Source organism: Brienomyrus brachyistius, chromosome 19, assembly GCF_023856365.1.
Source record: "Brienomyrus brachyistius isolate T26 chromosome 19, BBRACH_0.4, whole genome shotgun sequence".
In the NCBI taxonomy this organism is placed as follows: Eukaryota; Metazoa; Chordata; class Actinopteri; order Osteoglossiformes; family Mormyridae; genus Brienomyrus; species Brienomyrus brachyistius.
Genome location: NC_064551.1, coordinates 9,697,730 through 9,716,838, shown reverse-complemented (window position 1 = coordinate 9,716,838; position 19,109 = coordinate 9,697,730). Strand labels below are relative to the sequence as shown.

General features: G+C 42.2%; 1 protein-coding gene across 3 annotated transcripts in view; it reads left to right on the top strand.

Annotated features, from left to right (window-relative positions):
• LOC125715160 (leucine-rich repeat and fibronectin type-III domain-containing protein 2-like) overlaps positions 1–19,109 on the top strand; it is a 75,273-nt gene that overhangs the window by 37,737 nt on the left and 18,427 nt on the right. Inside the window, exons 2-3 of one of the 3 annotated variants that reach the window (XM_048986445.1) lie at positions 351–387; positions 18,839–18,936. The exons of 1 other annotated variant lie outside the window; for it this stretch is intronic. The gene's annotated coding sequence lies outside the window, so the exon portion shown is untranslated. The remainder of the gene's footprint in view (positions 1–350; positions 388–18,838; positions 18,937–19,109) is intronic. One more of the 3 variants, XM_048986444.1, reaches the window with a different exon arrangement.

Here is a 19,109-nt window from a genome sequence, read left to right as displayed (position 1 = left end):
GCATCTTTTACGTCTTCTGTGAGATTTGAGAAGGTTTGGGTGGAAAAAAACACATTTCCTATTCATTGTTTCCCACAGAAAGGACGTTTACACTCAAATTATTCAAAGTAACCTAGTAAATATTTTTGTAAAGTTCACGTTTATACAATAGTAAAGAGGAAAAAATGGACTTTATCTTTGTTCACTTAAATTTAGCCCAAACTACCTTAATTAAATCCAACAAGATATCTGGCTAAGCAAGAAATCCTGCTTTCCGAAACAGGCCCCAGGGTAGTATTAATTGGATTAACTTTTAGTTTACCTCCTGTATGTCACTGTAAGATAATTTTGATTTGTCTTTTCTTTTATAGAAACATTAAAACCTCACCTCTCTCGTCTGTCAGAAAGGTCAGTCCTCAATAAAAGCATGTTTAATAGCCCTGTGGTTGTGACCTTGCATCATGGATGAAGTTTTTGCAAATGCGGGATCCACAAGAACAATTTCTGTGTTTATATTTATTTTATAGATCTTTTCTCTGCAGTAACTTACAGGACTAGACAAATACATAGTCAAAAACACATAATCAGTATGTGCAGTGGGTCATCTGTAGCGCTTGTGAGAATTTTATTACACAAAATGGGCAGGATGAAAAATGATTGGTTCAGAGAGATAGCCAAACATTTTATAGAGGAGATGGGTCCAAGCAACTAGAGGAGGCAGGACCAAGACATCTGATTTGTTGGCCCTGCCTCCTCTAGTTGATTAGACCCACCTCTTCTACACTCTGATTGGTTATCATTCTGAACCAATCATTTTTATTTCTGCCCTCAGAACATTTCTGTGTGACTAAAACTCCTATGAGCTGTCTGTAGCATATGTAATCTCTTATAAAACACATGATAAAACATGATATGCCAAGTTAAGGTACATGGTGAACCTCAAGACTCATGCTTTGTAAAGATTTATATACATATACTTTCATATAGTCAGGAATCAGAGGTAAAGATGTACTTAGATCCATACAGGGGGAAACAGAGCAGACTTTTGGACGCTATCGGGATGCAGTCAGAGTATCAGGGCAGAAGTGTAGCGTAAAGAGTGAATCCTTCAGCCCTCGCCTCTGCGGATGCATGCACCGGCACACGGGGGCTTGGGTCAGAAACAGACAGGCTTTTCATTTTTGACCTTTCAGCCCTGCATCTGTCAGGCACTCCTATATGGGGGTGCTCGATGACTTTGAAGGAGTTACGGTTTTACAACACCTTCTGGATACAGTACTGCACATAGGATAGTGTGGATGTGTATGACATTTGTTTGTATGTGCAGTATGCTAGATCCATAACTTTTAGCTATATATATATATATATATATATATATATATATATATATATATATATATATATATATATATATATATCTCTATTTGACATATCATGTTACTGTGATGGAGCATTAAATTAATTTAACATTGTTTGATTATATTAGTCTGAGGCTGGCTTCTCTACAAACTGTTTACGCTTATGACTGTGATCTAAATGCTCATGGCAATGCATGAGTCAATCCCTGTTCTTATTGTACGACAATATAGTGGCTTTGTAATATGTATACGGTGCCCAATAAGTCAGTAATTATGTAAACAGACAGTAAAATCTTCTTTTTACTTTGTTCTTGTTTTACAAATGCAGATTTAAATAAACTATTAACTCCAGTTGATGTGGCCTTTTCTGTTGGAGCAACAATAAGCTAATCTCTGGGGCAAGATTATACTTAATAAAGCTTATTACTGAACAGCTGACAGTTGGATCAAATGGCACTGCAGGTGAAAAAGGTTACAGAGAACCCAAATGGGTTGACCTTTAGAAATGTCACTCTTTCCAACGACAAAAACACAGAAGGACACTTCCGCTGGGAGGAGGGTTCTCAAATAGATAGCGTCTTACAGAACTATTGCCAGTAAAATTGCCAGTCATTTCAAACTCATTTATTTGATTCTGACATATTAATGTTTGGCGACAGTGACATCTCATTGTACACCCAGCCTTTTTGCACTTTCTTGCTTGGGGTAGTTCCAAGCACCCCTGTGACGTTGACATGGATGGATGGATGGATGGATGGATGGATGGGCAGTTTGTTATTGTTCTTTTATAAAAATGGGTTTTCATGTAATCTTTTAATAAGTAGTGTATAGGTGACGAACCACAAATTCTGAATAACCAGTGAAACTGTTGTCAGTATATACATAACCAACATAGGTTTTTGAAAAAAAATTAAATATATATATATATATATATATATATATATATATTATGAAACTGCAAGTCATATTTGGCAGCTGCTGAATATAACCATGTGACAGGCAGCAGAGGTGCAGCCTGGGTTTTTATGTGGCTGGAGGTGTGTGAAGACGCCACATGGAGTCTGCTGTTTCAGCAGGGACCAAAAAAGCAAAATGAAAACCAAAACTGCGGATGTGTGGGTAAGCAGGTGGGTGGGGAGAGACCGCGGGTCACAGGATAGTGCATCTGGACTCTGAGGCAGCTCACCCGGTGTCACATGTCACACCAGTGCACAGCACTGCAGGGAAACGGGGGGGTGCTCATTCATACTCCACAGCCCAATCCTGGCCACACTCTCCACTTCTCCTAAGGACCAAATTACCCAGCTAAAATAATGATGGTGCAACAAAGATGATGAAAGCTTACAGTGATGATGCTGCTCCTGCATTTTCACTAATATAAACAAGCTCTTTAATTATGTTTCATTAATTATATTCACCAAATACCTCTCTGACCATTAGTCTGTACTAATTAAGCAGGCTTAGGTATAAACAAATTTATACGAGCTCGTCAGAATTGGTGATCCCCTTTATCCTTCTGTTTGTGACTGGCAGTTTGAAAGTCTTATGAAATAATGCAAAAATTTAAGCAAATATATTTTCTTATTATACCAAGCTGCTTTATGTCACTAAATTAAACAAATGACAGTCAGGATTCATCATCCTCTATGTGTGCGTAAAGGACACTGACACTAAATATATGTGACATATTTTTATAGTGATGAAAAGCCTGTGCCAGTCCCACATGATTATAAAGGGATGAGAAAAGAATGAGCTAATTAACAAGGACAGGAAAGCTTATTAATGAGGACAGTGTAGAAAGGGATACTTTGAAATTCCAATAGTGTTGCATGAATCCAACTTTTTTAAACATTTGGCCAGTTGCCTAATTGTCATCCCTCTTTGATGATGGTGACGGTCCCAACTCCCACCGTCTTTATGGAGCTTCAGTAGTTCACGCTCGCTTAAACCAAGGCAGATCTGCGCTGGGAATCCAACAAGGATGAAGGCTCCTAAACTGATTTCTGCCTCCTTCTCAGACACAAACATCAGCTGCCTGGAGGTGTCGGTGGACCTCAGATGGGCGGATCGGGAGAACAACGGGCTTTGAAGTCATCTGGTGCTGCTGCCCTCCACCAGCTTAGATTCGCTAATGGGTCTAAATGTTTGCTAACACTGCTGTGGGCCTTGTAACTTATCAGCGTGAAATGTCAGTGCCTTCCTGATAAAAAGATTTAGTTGAACAGTGGTCTCTCTGTAATTATCATTTCTGCCTCTGAGGAGACATCGGAGGACACAGTACCAGTAAAATAGCCGAAATGTTTTCGTAAAGATCAGAATTGCGTTTAGGAATTTCAGATTGACTTTACCAAAATTGGCTCTTAAAATTGGCTCTTACGAATGTCTAATGAATAAACATTTGTTTATTGCAGTGCATTTAAATTACTTTTCTTCTTCAAGTAAACACACACCTTATACATAACCTTGGCCAAACTTTTCTTTTTTAATGTATAAAATAAATCTGAACATCTAAAGGCAGTCTTGTAAAAAGCGTCCCAGAGTGTATAATAAACAGAAAATGCTTCAAATTTAGTGTGCGTAATTGCACAGTAAATATTGGAATGCACCGCTGCTCCGGATTGTTGTGAGCGTGGTCATGGCGGGGATGTTGCTGTCACAGCTGAACTGCACCGTCAGCGATAAGCCAGCACTGAGCCCTGTTCCGGCCCTGCCTCTCCGAGCGGGATAATTAAACCAGAGCAGCCAGCTAGAGGCATCATTTGGATTGGGAGTGGGGGGGGAGGGGGGAGAAAAAAGATGATATGGAGCAAAACTCATTCGCTTATTCAGCGTGGCGTGAGCGATAATTAAGCCACGGAAGTGTGATGCCAGTGTTGACGTCTTGAGGGCCGGACACAGGAGCGGTGTGAGGGCTGGGGATTAGCTCCTGTGGCACCGTGCCGTGCTACGGCTTCCTCTGCGCTCTCCTGCCCTGCCGGCAGGCAGTTCACTCGTTCGTGAAGCTGGCTGATTATCCTCTCACGTTAAGCCTGTGGGACATCTCCAAAAGCCTGGCTCTGTGGGCGAGGCACTGTGAGATCAGGGTCCTGTCAGGACATAGCAGGACCTCGGAAGCAAGACATGTAGCTAAAATGGGAGAAGGCGTGTGGGACAGGGAGTGGCATGGAAACCCTGGCTTATTCAGGGGGGGCTAGCTCCAAAATGTATCGCCTCCCCCATCACACCCATCCCTCCATCTAAAGCAGTGCTTCTCAAACTCGGTCCTCGGGCCCCACTGCCCTGCTTGTTTTCCAGCTATCCCTGCCTCACACACAAGTCCCAGCTGTCTTTCAGCTTCTAATTGACTGAACACACCTGATCCAGGTAGTCAGCAGTGTGTAGGGCAGAGATAGCTGGAAAACAAGCAGGGCAGTGGGTCCCGAAGACTGAGTTTGAGAACCACTGATCTAAGGTAACATTTTATCAGGGGTCCAGCATTTCTAGATATGGACCTGAATAGAAGCAAGGCACCTCTTCCTGGTTGTGCATGTTTATTTGCTGCATGTTTATTTGGCATCTTTAGTCGGTGCAGCACTTACAATCCCTTCGAGTTTTCTTTGTTTGTAGCCTGTGTATACAGGCACAATTTTAGTGGGTCATTGCAAGAAAAGCAATTTGCTCAAGGGCACACAGAAGTGTCCCTAGTCAACAGCTGTTTGAATTGGAGACGCTCTCCTGTTTTGAATACTGTGCCATGAAGGACGTGGATTCCCCTCACTAGAGGCTGCTGAAAATGGCACCATTTAAAAACTACACGGGGCCTTGATGGCGGATTCCTTAAATTATATCAATTTCCAGCATGTCTTGTGTATTGAGTATAAAGTATATTCCATTTACATTGCTGTTTAGGGAACACACTGTTGGTTTGATTTTAAGGTGAGGAATGAATATACATGATTGAAGGTTGCATGCACACCCATCATGGGGTGCTGTCACATTTACAGGCATCACACAAAAGCAGCGAATTGCCGGGTGGCTTAAGATTGTGGGCTCCTATTGGCTGGAGATTTCATTCACATTAGGAATGTATTGAAAAGGTTTCAGGTTTCCTGGGGGAAAAAAAAGATAAAACTCATTTTACGTGGCAGACATTGTATTTAAAGTTTCTAAATACAGGGTTGCCAAGTCTCACGCGTCTGGCGTGACACTCACACTTTCAGACTCTCACACAAGAAATCTTATGGCAAATCTATATTATTCCATTATAAACCTAAAATTAGCAACATCTAAAGCGTTGGAGTAGTTTGCAAACTCAGACTATTTACAACTTACGGTCATGTAAATGCATGTGTATGTGTCTGCAGACTCAAACTGAAAATTCCACTCCAGTCGCCTGACCAAAGCTGGCAACCCAGGAAATGCATGAAGTACCTTCAGATGTCATGATTAAGTAATCAGCACACCACTTACTACAGAAAATCTGACGTCTTGGAGAATGCATTCAGAGGTCACCTGAGCACAGGGTGATGCAGGTGGATCAGCAGCGGCAGCAAACGGTGCCGCAGCTTTTGCCGTAGCAGAGACGAGGACGAAGGCGATCAATCAGTGATCCAGCATTCATAAAGACAACTGAAGCCTTGGGGCCGTGAGCCAAGCTGTTTATTTTCACAGTACATCGTAGGTGCATTTCAGGCAACAAGGCAAGTAATGCAACCCCGTAGCCTTGCTGGGTTTTCCTTCATCTGTCAAACTACGTCTGCGGAGAGCACCCCCGGTGTCACTCGCAGGGATTTGTACTTTGCACATAATGTGATACAAATATAATAGCGACTGTACTGACAGCCAGATTTAAAGACTGTGGTTTCTCAAAGCTATTAGGTTCATTGACAATTTTGTGTACCATGGTCACAGGTGTCACATATGTTTTTGTATCAACATTGTGCAGCCGCTCTTAATATTTAAGTTTACTTTCAGATATTCTACCAAAAAAATCTATAAGTAAATTGCCTTGTGGCTAACCTTTAAGCTTTTCAAACCATGACAAAGGGAGAGAGGAGCACAGTGATAAACTCATCCGAGAAAGCTGACAGTAGTCCGGAGTAGGTGTGTACAAGGTGAAGTGCTACCCTGTTTGTGAAATCTTTATTGTCAAAGCCCATGGCAAGACTAGCATGCTGTGAGGAGGACAGAACAAAACACACAACAAGGGCTGTGGGCAGCAGTAAGGAGAAGAGTTTGTAGTAGAGGGCTGCATGAGAATGGGGAAAGCGGTAATACTGTGGAGATTCACAGGAATGGGGAAAGTGGTAATACTGTGGAGATTCACAGGAATGGGGAAAGCCGTAATACTGTGGAGATTCACAGGAATGGGGAAAGCGGTAATACTGTGGAGATTCACAGGAATGGGGAAAGCGGTAATAATGTGGTGATTCACAGGAATGGGGAAAGCGGTAATACTGTGGAGATTCACAGGAATGGGGAAAGCCGTAATACTGTGGAGATTCACAGGAATGGGGAAAGCGGTAATACTGTGGAGATTCACAGGAATGGGGAAAACGGTAATACCGTGGATATCTGTGGGAATGGGGAATGTGGTAATATCATAGGGGTCCACGGAAATGGGGAAAATGGTAATACCGCGGATATCTGTGGGAATGGGGAATGCGGTAATATCATAGGGGTCTATGGAAATGGGGAAAATGGTAATACCACAAATATCTGAGGGAATGGGGATAGCTGTAATATCCGTGGGAATGGGGAAAATGGTAATGTTGCTTGGATCCGTGGGAATGGGGAAAGCAGTAAAACTGTAGAAATCCGTGGGAATGGGGAAAACGGTAATACCTTCAGGATCTGTGGGAATGGGGAAAAAAAATTATATTCCCATAGTAACAGCAGGCATGGAGATGATCTTTATGGTATTCCTGCAGGGATGGTAATAGAATGTATGGTAACACTGTGATAACAGTAATGAAATTGCTCATATATGCATGTTCTTATAGCATTTTATTAATAAGTCCTTTTGTTCTGTAAAATTGTTTCTTCTCACCCCAACAATACCTAATTGCAGCATTAAGTGAGTAATATAATAATTAAGATATTTAAAGGTCAATATGGATATTTTTAATTTTACAATGCACTGTTGGTGTTTTGGTGCATGCGAGGATGGAGTGGGGGTGGTTTTGGTACCTGCAGTGATGGGGTGGAGGTGGTTTTGGTACCTGCAGTGATGGGGTGGAGGTGGTTTTGGTACCTGCAGTGATGGGGTGGGGTGGTTTTGGTACCTGCAGTGACGCAGTGGGGGTGGTTTTGGTACCTGCAGTGACAGGGTTGGGGTGGTTTTGGTACCTGCAGTGATGGGGTGGGGGTGGTTTTGATACCTGCAGTGATAGGGTGGGGGTGGTTTTGGTACCTGCAGTGACAGGGTGGGGTGGTTTTGGTACCTGCAGTGACGGGGTGGGGTGGTTTTGGTACCTGCAGTGATAGGGTGGGGGTGGTTTTGGTACCTGCAGTGACAGGGTTGGGTGGTTTTGGTACATGTGGGGACAGGGTGGGGATGGTTTTGGTACATGTGGGGACAGGGTGGGGATGGTTTTGGTACATGTGGGGACAAGGTGGGGATGGTTTTGATACATGTGGGGAGGGGGTGGGGGTGGTTTTGGTACCTGCAGTGACTGGGTGGGGTGGTTTTGGTACCTGCGGTGATAGGGTGGGGGTGGTTTAGGTACCTGCAGTGACAGGGTGGGGATGGTTTTGGTGCATGTGGAGATGAGGGGGGGATGGTTTTGATACATGTGGGGAGGGGGTGGGGGTGGTTTTGGTACCTGCAGTGACTGGGTGGGGGTGGTTTTGGTGCATGTGGGGATGAGGGGGACGGTTTAGATGTTTGTGGGGACAGATGAGGATAGATAACATCTTCATGCAGTTCTCCAGCTTTTAGCTCCATACAGGAGTGTTGCTACCAGTTGCCACAGGACTCATCTGGCTAACAGAGTCAGACCAAATTTAACCATTCATTAGTTATTTAATACAACCACCCCACCCCTTCCCTAGTTGACAGCTTCTTTCCACCAAGACCTCTACGACATTTCGAATGTCGGTGAGGTGCCCTACCACAGGACGGCACTGGCTCAAAAGTAAATGAAATGTATCACTGTCTCAGTCCTGGCCTTCCCCAACATTTTGTCTTCTAATTCTAAGACAATATACGTCTGAGTCACTGAATCGAATTATAGAAAAGCCACTCATTTCCCTACAAAGAATGATGCCTCAACTTTTTAAGGGCAAGTTGTTGGTCAGAAAACTAGAGTTCTCCCTAGGCCTCCAAATTCCATTAACATATTGTGTTTTGTGATTTCAGTGTAAACCATGCTGTGATCTCTACAATGGGTGATGTCACCAGAAAGGTGGGAGAGTGTGACAACTGGTGTGTCCCTGGCACCAGTTTCCCCGAAAAAGCCACAGGAACGGAAGCCTAACCTGAAACGACTGTCATTGGCTGCTGCCATTGCACACTAAGTGTGATGTCATGCTGTGTCATCTATTGAGTCCTGATTCAAAGAGAGGCAGAGTGGTAGAGCAATGGGTCTGTTTGCTGAAGGCTCACTTATTGACGAATGATGACGATATTTTCCAAAAGTTTATCCTAAAACTCAATATAATGGCAGTTCCTTCAGGGTGTATATGCTCCAGGCTGTCTTTTTTTGAGGGCAGAGAGGGCATAAGCAACTTGCTTATCCTTCTTCCCTCCCTGACGTTCTGCCCAGCTGCACTGTGGAAGACACTCCCTGCCCCAGGTTGGGGCAATTAGCAGCTGCCAACCGTGTCCTGTTGGCACACTTTGTAGCCAACTACGTGGAAACCAGTCTGCGTGGTACTGATCGCCCCCTGCTGGTGCATGACGGCTCACTGGTGGACCGTTGCGTCCCTATGAATTTATATATTTATTCATAAGGTTTTCAAGACATCAAAGGCTAAATTGAGATGTTTTTTAACAGAGTCCTGCTTTTACAGTCATAGTCAGCTGTCACATTCAGGGCATGGGGAAAGTACAGAGGACCTGCAGGCTCCACATAGATGTTCTGTTGTATTCCACTTCTGCTCTAGCTGACCCCTTATCTGTTTCTTTACTCCCAATCCTGGAGTGTGCTATACATTTATACATGCCTCACTAACCTGTCTCTGTATGGGTTGCAGGCTTCATTGAGGATCTTCACATGCTTGGAGATGAGCGCTTATCACTCAGCCCCGCCCACAGCCTTCCCGGTAGCCAATGAACAGTAGACGTCACTTTAGTGTGATAAACGTTGCCAGAACCCACTTCATTTATATCTCCTGGTGGGGCAAAAAGCCAATTCAGTGTTGTCTGGTCCTCCTCGCCACTCGCCACTGACAGATATTGTAGCACAGAGGAAATGTGACCCAGATCTTCGCCGTAGGCTGAAGCGTGCGTCGGTAGACCTTGGGTTGCCATTGGGGGCGTCCCAGCTACATCTTTGTTAATAATACATATGTATATAAATAGCACATAGCCTTAATATAAGACCATGTGACATGATGGCTGTTACACTTTCATAAGAAATGCTTATGTATCAAATCTGGGTGGATGCTCCATCCCCAGTGGGTATGTGTATCCTTTGGAGTGACTTCAAACTATCCTAATTATATGCATTTTTCAGTAGACACTTTAGATTTAATTTTTGTAACACTTGGAAATAGAACATGAAATCTGTCATCAATTGATCTTCAGAGCAGCAAACCTTTTGTGTGGTACTGAGAGGATGGATCTCACATTCCCCACCAGCAGTGGGGTCAGAGGTCTGTCGGTGATCATCTATAAATGTCCAGCTATTAATTTCTGGTAGAAAAGTGTTCAAATCCATTTTCCTGCAATCAGATAGGCACATAGCATAATCCAATCCAGTGATAAGTACAAGATTATGGTAAGGATTAATGCTTGAATTGACATTATAATTAATACCAATATTATCAGGCATATCACTTACCCTTTTTTCAAAACACTCTTATGCATGTATATCATTATATTAGCAAGCATTTAGGTAGACGCTCTATGTGCTTGGTCTTGATCCAGTGTCCTGCTCATTTTGAACATTAAATTGGAAAGGCAAAATTTTTATTCCAGCCGGTGTGGGAATTCTAGCCATTTGCCACTCCAAGATATGGTCCGGTCACTCCTGAGTCGAGCAGCATGCGCTGTAAATAAGGTTTCAGCTTGTCAGCGGACAGCCAGAGCCGCGGCGCAGGCATAAATCATTGTTCAGCGAATATCAGTTTGTGTCAGCACAATTTCTAAAGGTGCTGCTCTCCTCTGCTGAATTTAGGCCAGCCTCATTGTGGAGCCTCTGAATATGCCCCCGAATGAATAGAACCACAGGAGACAAACGGAGCATTGCTGTCAAGTGTTTTAAATGCTATTCTTGCACAAGACATGGCAACCAGCGGCGGGGCTGAAGTTTAGTTCTTTTCTTTTGCATTGTGCTACTTCAGTCTAAGATTTCCTGGACAATGGACTTTCCCTTAGCCGCCTTGCCATGTCGTTCCCGCACCAATTTCCCTCCCATTTCCGATGTTCCAATGAGCCTCAGCCATGTTGGGGCTCCTCAAAAAGTATTTGGTGAAATTTTGACAAAAATTAAGTCATTTTTTTTTCCAACTGTGAATAACAATACTCTGTGATGCAACTCAAAATAAATTATGAAAGGCTACTTCTGTAGTACATATTGTTGACCCATTGATGTAAGAAAGAAGTGCATTTTAGCATAGAAATTACTTGCCACACGTATTGCTTTGTGAGACCTGTATATGAATGTGTTTTCACACCCCCAGTGCAACTAATTAAATCTAGCCCTGGAGCGTAAAATGCCTCAGAATACATTTCGGTCAACTGATTACTGAGTCTTCAGCATTATTTTTTTACCTTGTAAATTAAAAGTGGTTTAATAATCTAACCCTCCTGGTCAGGTGAGATTCTCTTCAACAGTCAGCAAACCCTCTATCTTGGAACCTTTGGTCTAGTACAGGGTCTTGGGGGACCTGGAGGCTATGCCAGGGATTTCGGAGTATGAGGCAGGGGGGACACCCTGGATGGGATGCCAGTCCTTTGCAGTGCAAACTCTTATATGTTTAGAGATGGAAATTAAGCTCACCTACTTGCCTGAGGTGAGTAATTTAGATGAAGATTGAGTACAAAAGACTGAGCATTAGCTCATAGTTGGCTAGTAGCAACAATTCTGAAGTTCCACCCCTGTATTCATTATGTTTTTAATGCAAAAACTTGATATGAAAATGCACATTCAAAAAAATAGGACAGGCCACCTCTGTCTTCTGCTCACCATTCTTTACAGGGTCCCTACGACTAATGGACCCTTCCCACCGAACGGACGGAGAATGAAAATAGGACAGTCCCTTTGTCGCCAAAGTCATTTTTTGAAGCTATACTCTGTTTCATTGTACCCTGTTAGATTTTACTGTCACCCTCTACTGCAGACATGCACCGTCTTTTAGAATTTTAGATCTGCATATATTTGCAAAATGGGAGCGCTTTCCAGGTGACAGGCTCACGGAAGTACGTGCAGACGCCCTGAAAGTGAAAGCCGTGTGCTGAATTATCACCCGCTGCTTTATGGACGTCTCGCCCTCATGGGGAACTGCTGGCAAAGCATTGTTTTTTCAAATTGCTCCCAGGTATACATATTATTACTGACCACCACAGTCATAAGGGCATCGGATGTGCAATTATGCAACAAAAGGTCACATCAAATGGGAAGCTGAGCAGAGGTCAGTGTTGCAGGTGCGAAATTAATGTGAAAGAATTCACATCACGCTTTCATTTAATACATGACATATTTCGTCTGGTGTTAGCTGTTAGTAACAAAGCCATTTTATTTATTTATTTGACAGAATATGCCGTTGATATCAATCATAATATTCCTCCCATCTGGCTTTTCTTCCTGTTTTATTCCGGCTGTTTCTCAGCAGTAGGAGTCTGAGCTGGAATTTAAATTACTTTATTCAAATACCAGCATCCCCAGCCCTTAATAAAACCCTGTAATCTGATTTTTTTTTTTTATGTAATAAGGCCCTCACATACGACACCTGCATTTTTTCCCTCTGTTTGCTTGTATTATTCACCTTTCTATAACCCGCTTTGAATGCTTCAGAGTAACAGAGTGACTTGAGATTCTGGGATTGTTCGGTTCTCAAGTGTGTCAGAATGCTGCTGTATTAATGTTTAGACAGCAAAGGCCCCCCTTGAGTTGACTTAGTCTTTTTATGACTTGTGTTATGCATTAAGTATCTGTACTGTAGACCTGCCAAGGATGATAACGGCACTGTGTAGTCGTTCAGCAGTGATCATTCGGAATTAAACCTATTCCACACGGTGAAACCTTCACACTTACCCAGCCACTTGTTAAACATGAAGAAATGTTTCCATGCCTTAGGTTTTATTTTCTACACGTTTCTGCCTGCCCACGGCTCTCCCACGCTAAGGTTGCTATGGTCCAGTGCCAATGGTCACATTGTCGCAAATGAATTACACTCTTCGCCACCAACTGCGTCCTAGCGATGGAAGTATCTCACCGCAGATGTTTCTGTGAGATTCATGGTTCCAGCTACAGTACAGACTTCTCTTTGCCAGTGTCTCTGATCAGATGATTTCTGCTCTTGTCTTAGGCTGCAAACAGCTCAACAGTTCTCCATTACATATCAGCATGTGTGTAGTCCATTCCCACGCCCTTGTTTATATCTAGAACTGCTGCACAACATGATAGCACAGCAAAATCACACAGATGCCCCTTTAAAAATGGATCAGCCTATCTAAAATAGCATAGTGCAGTGGCTATTGTGTACAACTTCCTGCTTGAGTTGTGATATATACATATGTGATTTCTGTGGTAGAAGGAAGGTAAAGATTTCATATTGAAATGTAGGTAGTCAGGAGGCAGGACTGAGTGTACAGTGCGAGCTTCATATTTAATTTTAAGCTTCTGTGTTGTCAGAAATGCTTCTCTCTCTGGTTTACTGGTATCTAGGATGAACCTTTGAAAGTTTTTAAGTGCTGCACAGTGTGTGTATATAGTTGTTTTCTCTCTCTCTCTCTTTATGCTAAAACATGTAAGGTCAAAATATTTTCACCAGTAACCTCTCAAAATAGGTTTTGATTTTTGGCACATATAATTTAAGGATATACGAAATCCATATCATAATGTTCTCCATGGCCTTTGGAAATTTGTTTAGAATAATTTATTATGAACTGACATTTTAAGCTCATAAGGAACTGGAAGCTGAACTGATAGCAGTCCAACTTTACAGAGCATTCACAGTAGAATAAAGTGGGTCATTATCAGAAGGTCAGAATTTAAAAAATAAATATGCATATATATATATACATCAAGTGTAAATTGACAGCTCTTGCTGTACACTGTGGTTGATCTCACTTCTGTGAAATGCCATATTGGTGTGAATGACCTTTATATATAGTCATATGTCTAGAGAAATACTATATCATACATCTAATCTGTATTAACCGAGTTTGGTGTCAGAACCATTGTTGTGTTGTTATCCGTATTTAGCCCAGAATTCTTTGTATTTTTGACGCTGAAAACCAAGGAATTGCCTATTAAAACTGATGTCTGCTTTCAGCTCAGATTAAATATGCTTTCCATGTGACATCCTTTTAAACATAGTTGCCCTACATTGTTTAGCATAGGGGAAAATACCACTGACAGCCTGAGAAGCACACAGATCACACCAATGCAGAGAGACTCTGAGCAAGTATGATGTCATTTTAAAGGTGTGGATAATCAGAAGGCAAAAAGGAGAAGATGGAAAATCCTCTGTAGCTGAGTCCATGAAAAAAAAAAACTTTTGTAGGTCCAAAGTCAACTGGCTCCTCAACCCCTCTGGGTATGCTTCTTCTGCATAATTAGAGAGAAAGAGTAGCTGGACAAAGGGGCGGCATGGTGGTGCAGTGGTTAGCACTGTTGCCTCACACCTCTGGGACCCGGGTTCGAGTCTCCGCCTGGGTCACATGTGTGTGGGGTACTCCGGTTTCCCCCCACAGTCCCAAAACATGCTGAGGCTAACTGGAGTTGCTAAATTGCCCATAGGATGCATGCGTGAGTGAATGGTGTGTGAGTGTGCCCTGCAATGGGCTGGCCCCCCATCCTGGGTTGTTCCCTGCCTCGTGCCCATTGCTTCCGGAATAGGCTCCGGACCCCCCGCGACCCAGTAGGATAAGCGGTTTGGACAATGGATGGATGGATAGATGGAGTAGCTGGACAAACATCTACCATACCTGTTTAAAGTTAGACAGATCTTCACACAGTAAAAGGGTATACATCACTGATTATAAGGAATAAAACTGTCCTGAATTAAGTTTAAAATCTGTCCCAAGCGACTGATCAGTGTGTTAAAATCTGCTAGCAGAGTGTGCCATTACTAAAGCTGGAAATATTTTATTTTAGAAATAGTTTGTGGGCATATTTAATGGCTGTGAATTCCAGTTTAACACTTTGTTTAATAGGACTCTCAAGAGATGTGCTTTTTTCTGTATTAGTCATAAATAGCAGCTGCATCCTAAGCATATAATATTGCAAGCATGACTTGACTATTGATTTTACTGTGTGAAGTACTTTTAATAGTCATGGAACCACTTAAGTGTTTCTGACAGAGCAAGCAGACCAAATTGGGTGGCTGTAGTGTGTTCTAACTACTGTAAGACTGTTGTAGTCACTAATGTTAAATGTACAATAATGTACAGCATCAAAGACCAACAAGGTGCTTACAAAAATACATACTGCACTCTGTCAAGCCGATCGTAAATATGACGCATGCTGACCATTCGTAATCATACTTTAATCTCATGCTGGGATATGTTGGACATCAGATGTACAGTGACAGGTGATAAGAGCAGCTTATGGGAATTTTACAGCAACGATGCATAATTAATTGCTAATCTGCATTAATATTTGGTTGAAGTTTGGGGATTTTCTTTTTTTTTGTGTGGTACAGATCCAATAGAAAGGAGAATATATCCCCTTCAAACTTTTCAAAATTTTGCTAGAGAATGGGTGAAAAAAATGCAACACATTACTGATTTTAAAAAAAGAGCTTATTCACATTTTTAATGAGGTTCTCCATGCAATTATTCTCCAGCTCTGCCAAATTAAAGAGTTCCAGTCGACTCTTTTAGGTCATAGCACAGATTCTCAGTGGGATTCACATGCAAGCTTCTACTCGGCAATTCCAGAACATTGACCTTCTTGGCTTGAGCCATTTCTTTGTAGGGTTGGCTGTGTTTTTTGGCCCATTGTCCTCTTGGAACATACAGTAAATACTCATCCGAACAAGTGTTGACTTTCCAAATGGCACATTTCATAGCTTCTAGCAAACTCCAGGTGTGGCTTAATGATAGTCTTTTCCCACAAGTGCCTTTAGCAGTGCCACTCTTCCGAAATCTGTGTAGTGTTGCAGAAATTGGTCTCTGGACAATGTTTCCACATGTCAGGCGGTGAATTATGCAGTGACAACGCAATGTAGCTTTCCTCTTAATTATTTCACTTGCAGCCTCCCTCCTCGTCGGGTTGCTTGAGGTTATGCCTGATCTTGGCAGCTTCTCAGTGTGACACCTTATTTTGTTATGAAGGACTTAAGTGTGCACTCCTGGAACTGATCTTGGCAATCTTTGTGTATTCTTCTCCCACCATCCATCCATCCAGTATATACAGTATGTATATCCATCCATCCATTTTCCAAACCGCTTATCCTACTAGGTCGCGGTGGTTCCAGGGCCTATCCCAGAAGCAATGGGCACGAGGCAGGGAACAACCCAGGATGGGGGGCCAGCCAATCGCAGGGCACACTCACACACCATTCACTCACACATGCACACCTAGGGGCAATTTAGCAACTCCAATTAGCCTCAGCATGTTTTTGGACTGTGGGGGGAAACCGGAGTACCCGGAGGAAACCCCACAACGACATGGGGAGAACATGCAAACTCCACACACATGTAACCCAGGCGGAGACTCGAACCCGGGACCCAGAGGTGTGAGGCAACAGTGCTAACCACTGCACCACCATGCCGCCCCCCTTCTGCCACCAATCACTTTCAATTCGAAGTGCCACTGGCAGCTTTTATCTACTATTTTATCTACTCTTTGAATTGTGAGACATCAAACAGTATTTAATATTTATTCTGCACTGAGGCAGTTGAAGGCATAGATTCCAGATCAACACAGGTGGACCTCATTCTCATTCTAGCATGAGCTATTATGAAAATGGAATACACCTGCCCTAACATCATTTTCATTTTCCTATGTTATTTTTAATATAATGCTATCACTATAATGATGGTTTTCAATTTTAAATTACTGAGTTATAAAAATAAACGGAAACTGATAAACTGAAGTAGTTTGATATATGTCTGTGTGTCCTTGGTGACCAACAGACAGTCCATGTTTTTGCTCCCTCCCAGCTCTCGAACTAAAATATGGACTGTCTGGCAGGTACCTCGGAGAGAGCAAAAATGTGGGCCAACTGTGGTTCCCCAAGGACCGGGTTGGGAATGGGAATGCTGGTATGGAGTAATGGGCCAAATTACTTTCTAACCACTGCACAGATCAGATCAGCAGTTGCGGAAAGCATTTGGTTATTGCCAAAAAGATTTTGCTAATTGAATGTAAGGCCGTCATTATTTCCTATTATTACAACAAAGATAAAGATCAGATCATGGAATTTTTTTGGTGATTCTATTGGTCTTGCAGTAATCCAGATAATTGCAGTTGGTTCAAAAACCTTTTCTCACAAACGTATTTGTAATATGACCTTGTAAAGTAGCAAAATGAGAAATAATCAATGCATGAATGCTTTCTGAAGGTACAATATCATGGTTCACTCAGATTGTAAGGATCAGATAACACAGGTGAGTTCATTGGAGCGTAGATTAGTGTATGTCAGGTTGGCTGTTATCTACTGATTGCATGGTCATTCACGGATTCAGATTCCTGGCAATGACGTTGCAATGTTTTCCAGGAAAAAAGTAACAGTTTACAAGCATTTTATTAATGAGCGTTTGGCAGATAACAGTTGTTCTTAAAACCTTGGTCAGGCTTATTTTCAGTAAAAGCGTGGTCTTCTCTCTATTTCGTCCATTAAATATTTGATTGCTCCGAATGTAAACAGCTACATCCTTTGGGAAAGCACTGTCCTTAAATGATGTTTAAAGATCAACCACTGACAATTTAGACCAGAGAGGTGACTATAAATAGAGACAGATAAATGCTCCCTTTCGTGTAGTTACAGTTAACATACCCAATGGTATACAATGTAGTCTGTCCTATTATTCTGAGGCATTGCAGTAAATCGATCAACTACATGGCAGATTACTACACAAGATTGTTTTTGTCCAATCATAGCGGATTGGAATGCTTTGTCTTTTGTTTAATTGCATTATTTTTCTTTGACGAAGTCCACAAAATTACCACGCATTTTCGTGCAGCAATTGGTTAGCAGACCTAACTGTACCTGGCATTTCAGTGCACGTTTAATGATATATAACATACAAATCGGAGTTACTGGAAAAAAAAGAAAAATCCTTTCTGTCAAAAAGAGATTCATGTATACAGTATGGTAGATATAAACGCGAGTTAAATGTCATGATTCCTCTTCAGCATAAAAATGAAAGGCACAAGACCGCAATGAATGCCCTTGGATCTTAGTGACACACCCATCTTGTCACATGCAAGACATATATTTACAAAAATTATGTAATTCAAAAAAACGTGAAAAGGGAGGCGGCGAGGGCTTCCATCACATTCTAGGAGATTTAGGGCGCAATTCCCTCTGTTACAAGGCTGAGTCCGGAGACGAGCCCAGCAAACCTATGAGTGAAATATGAAGAGGCCACCCTGAAATGAGCAGAAATTTAAGTGAATGTCACGAGGGCCTTGGAACAAATTGTGTGTAACGTCCATTTGTTGGTGTTTGTGTTTCTAATCTATTTTATTGTAAGAGATGCATAGAATCATCTCTGTTTTTAAACTAGACAGCATTATGTGGATAGTGATGCATTCTGGGCTCCTCCAATGCCATAAATCAGTCTAATCTCCTTTCCGCCATTTTTCAGAACTGGCCTGTGTGCTCTTGGGAATTACTGGCTTTTCTTGAATTTAGTCTCGGGGCATAGCTGTTATTAAGTAGCATCATCAAAGAGGGAAACTGTGGAGACCCAAATAAATAAGCAGGTCTTTCCGTTACTTGAAAAACCTCTGAAGTACTTCTGTTGCGTGTTAATGCAGGAATATTAAATAAAAATCTATAATCCCATCCCCACTGTTTCTGCGCTTTGAGGTATTACGTTGTTTATGTCTGATCTAAGACACCTATCGAATAACTTTATTTAAGTCAGATCCCTAGCATCACAGAAATCTGTGTGAATGTTCTAGTTAAGCATTAACGCTTCTCCATTCTGTTTGTTATTCTTTTTTTTTTTGCCCCAGGGGGGTGTCTCCGTGATTGGATGTGCAGAACTAACAGAACAAGAGAGACACGTCTCTGCAAGTAAGGGAACCTATGGCAGAAATCCAGAAATATACCGGTAGGTATAAATCATGAGGAGCAGAGGAGTCAGGAAAGGAAAGACAGGAAAAATGAGCACTAATGGATAGAGGCAGTTTCTTTGCTCTCCAAAGTCTCCATGTATTTTGTCCAGGTGGCATGTGTTCTCTGTTACTGTGTTGTGGATCTGTAACTGTGAATGATTGAGCACCT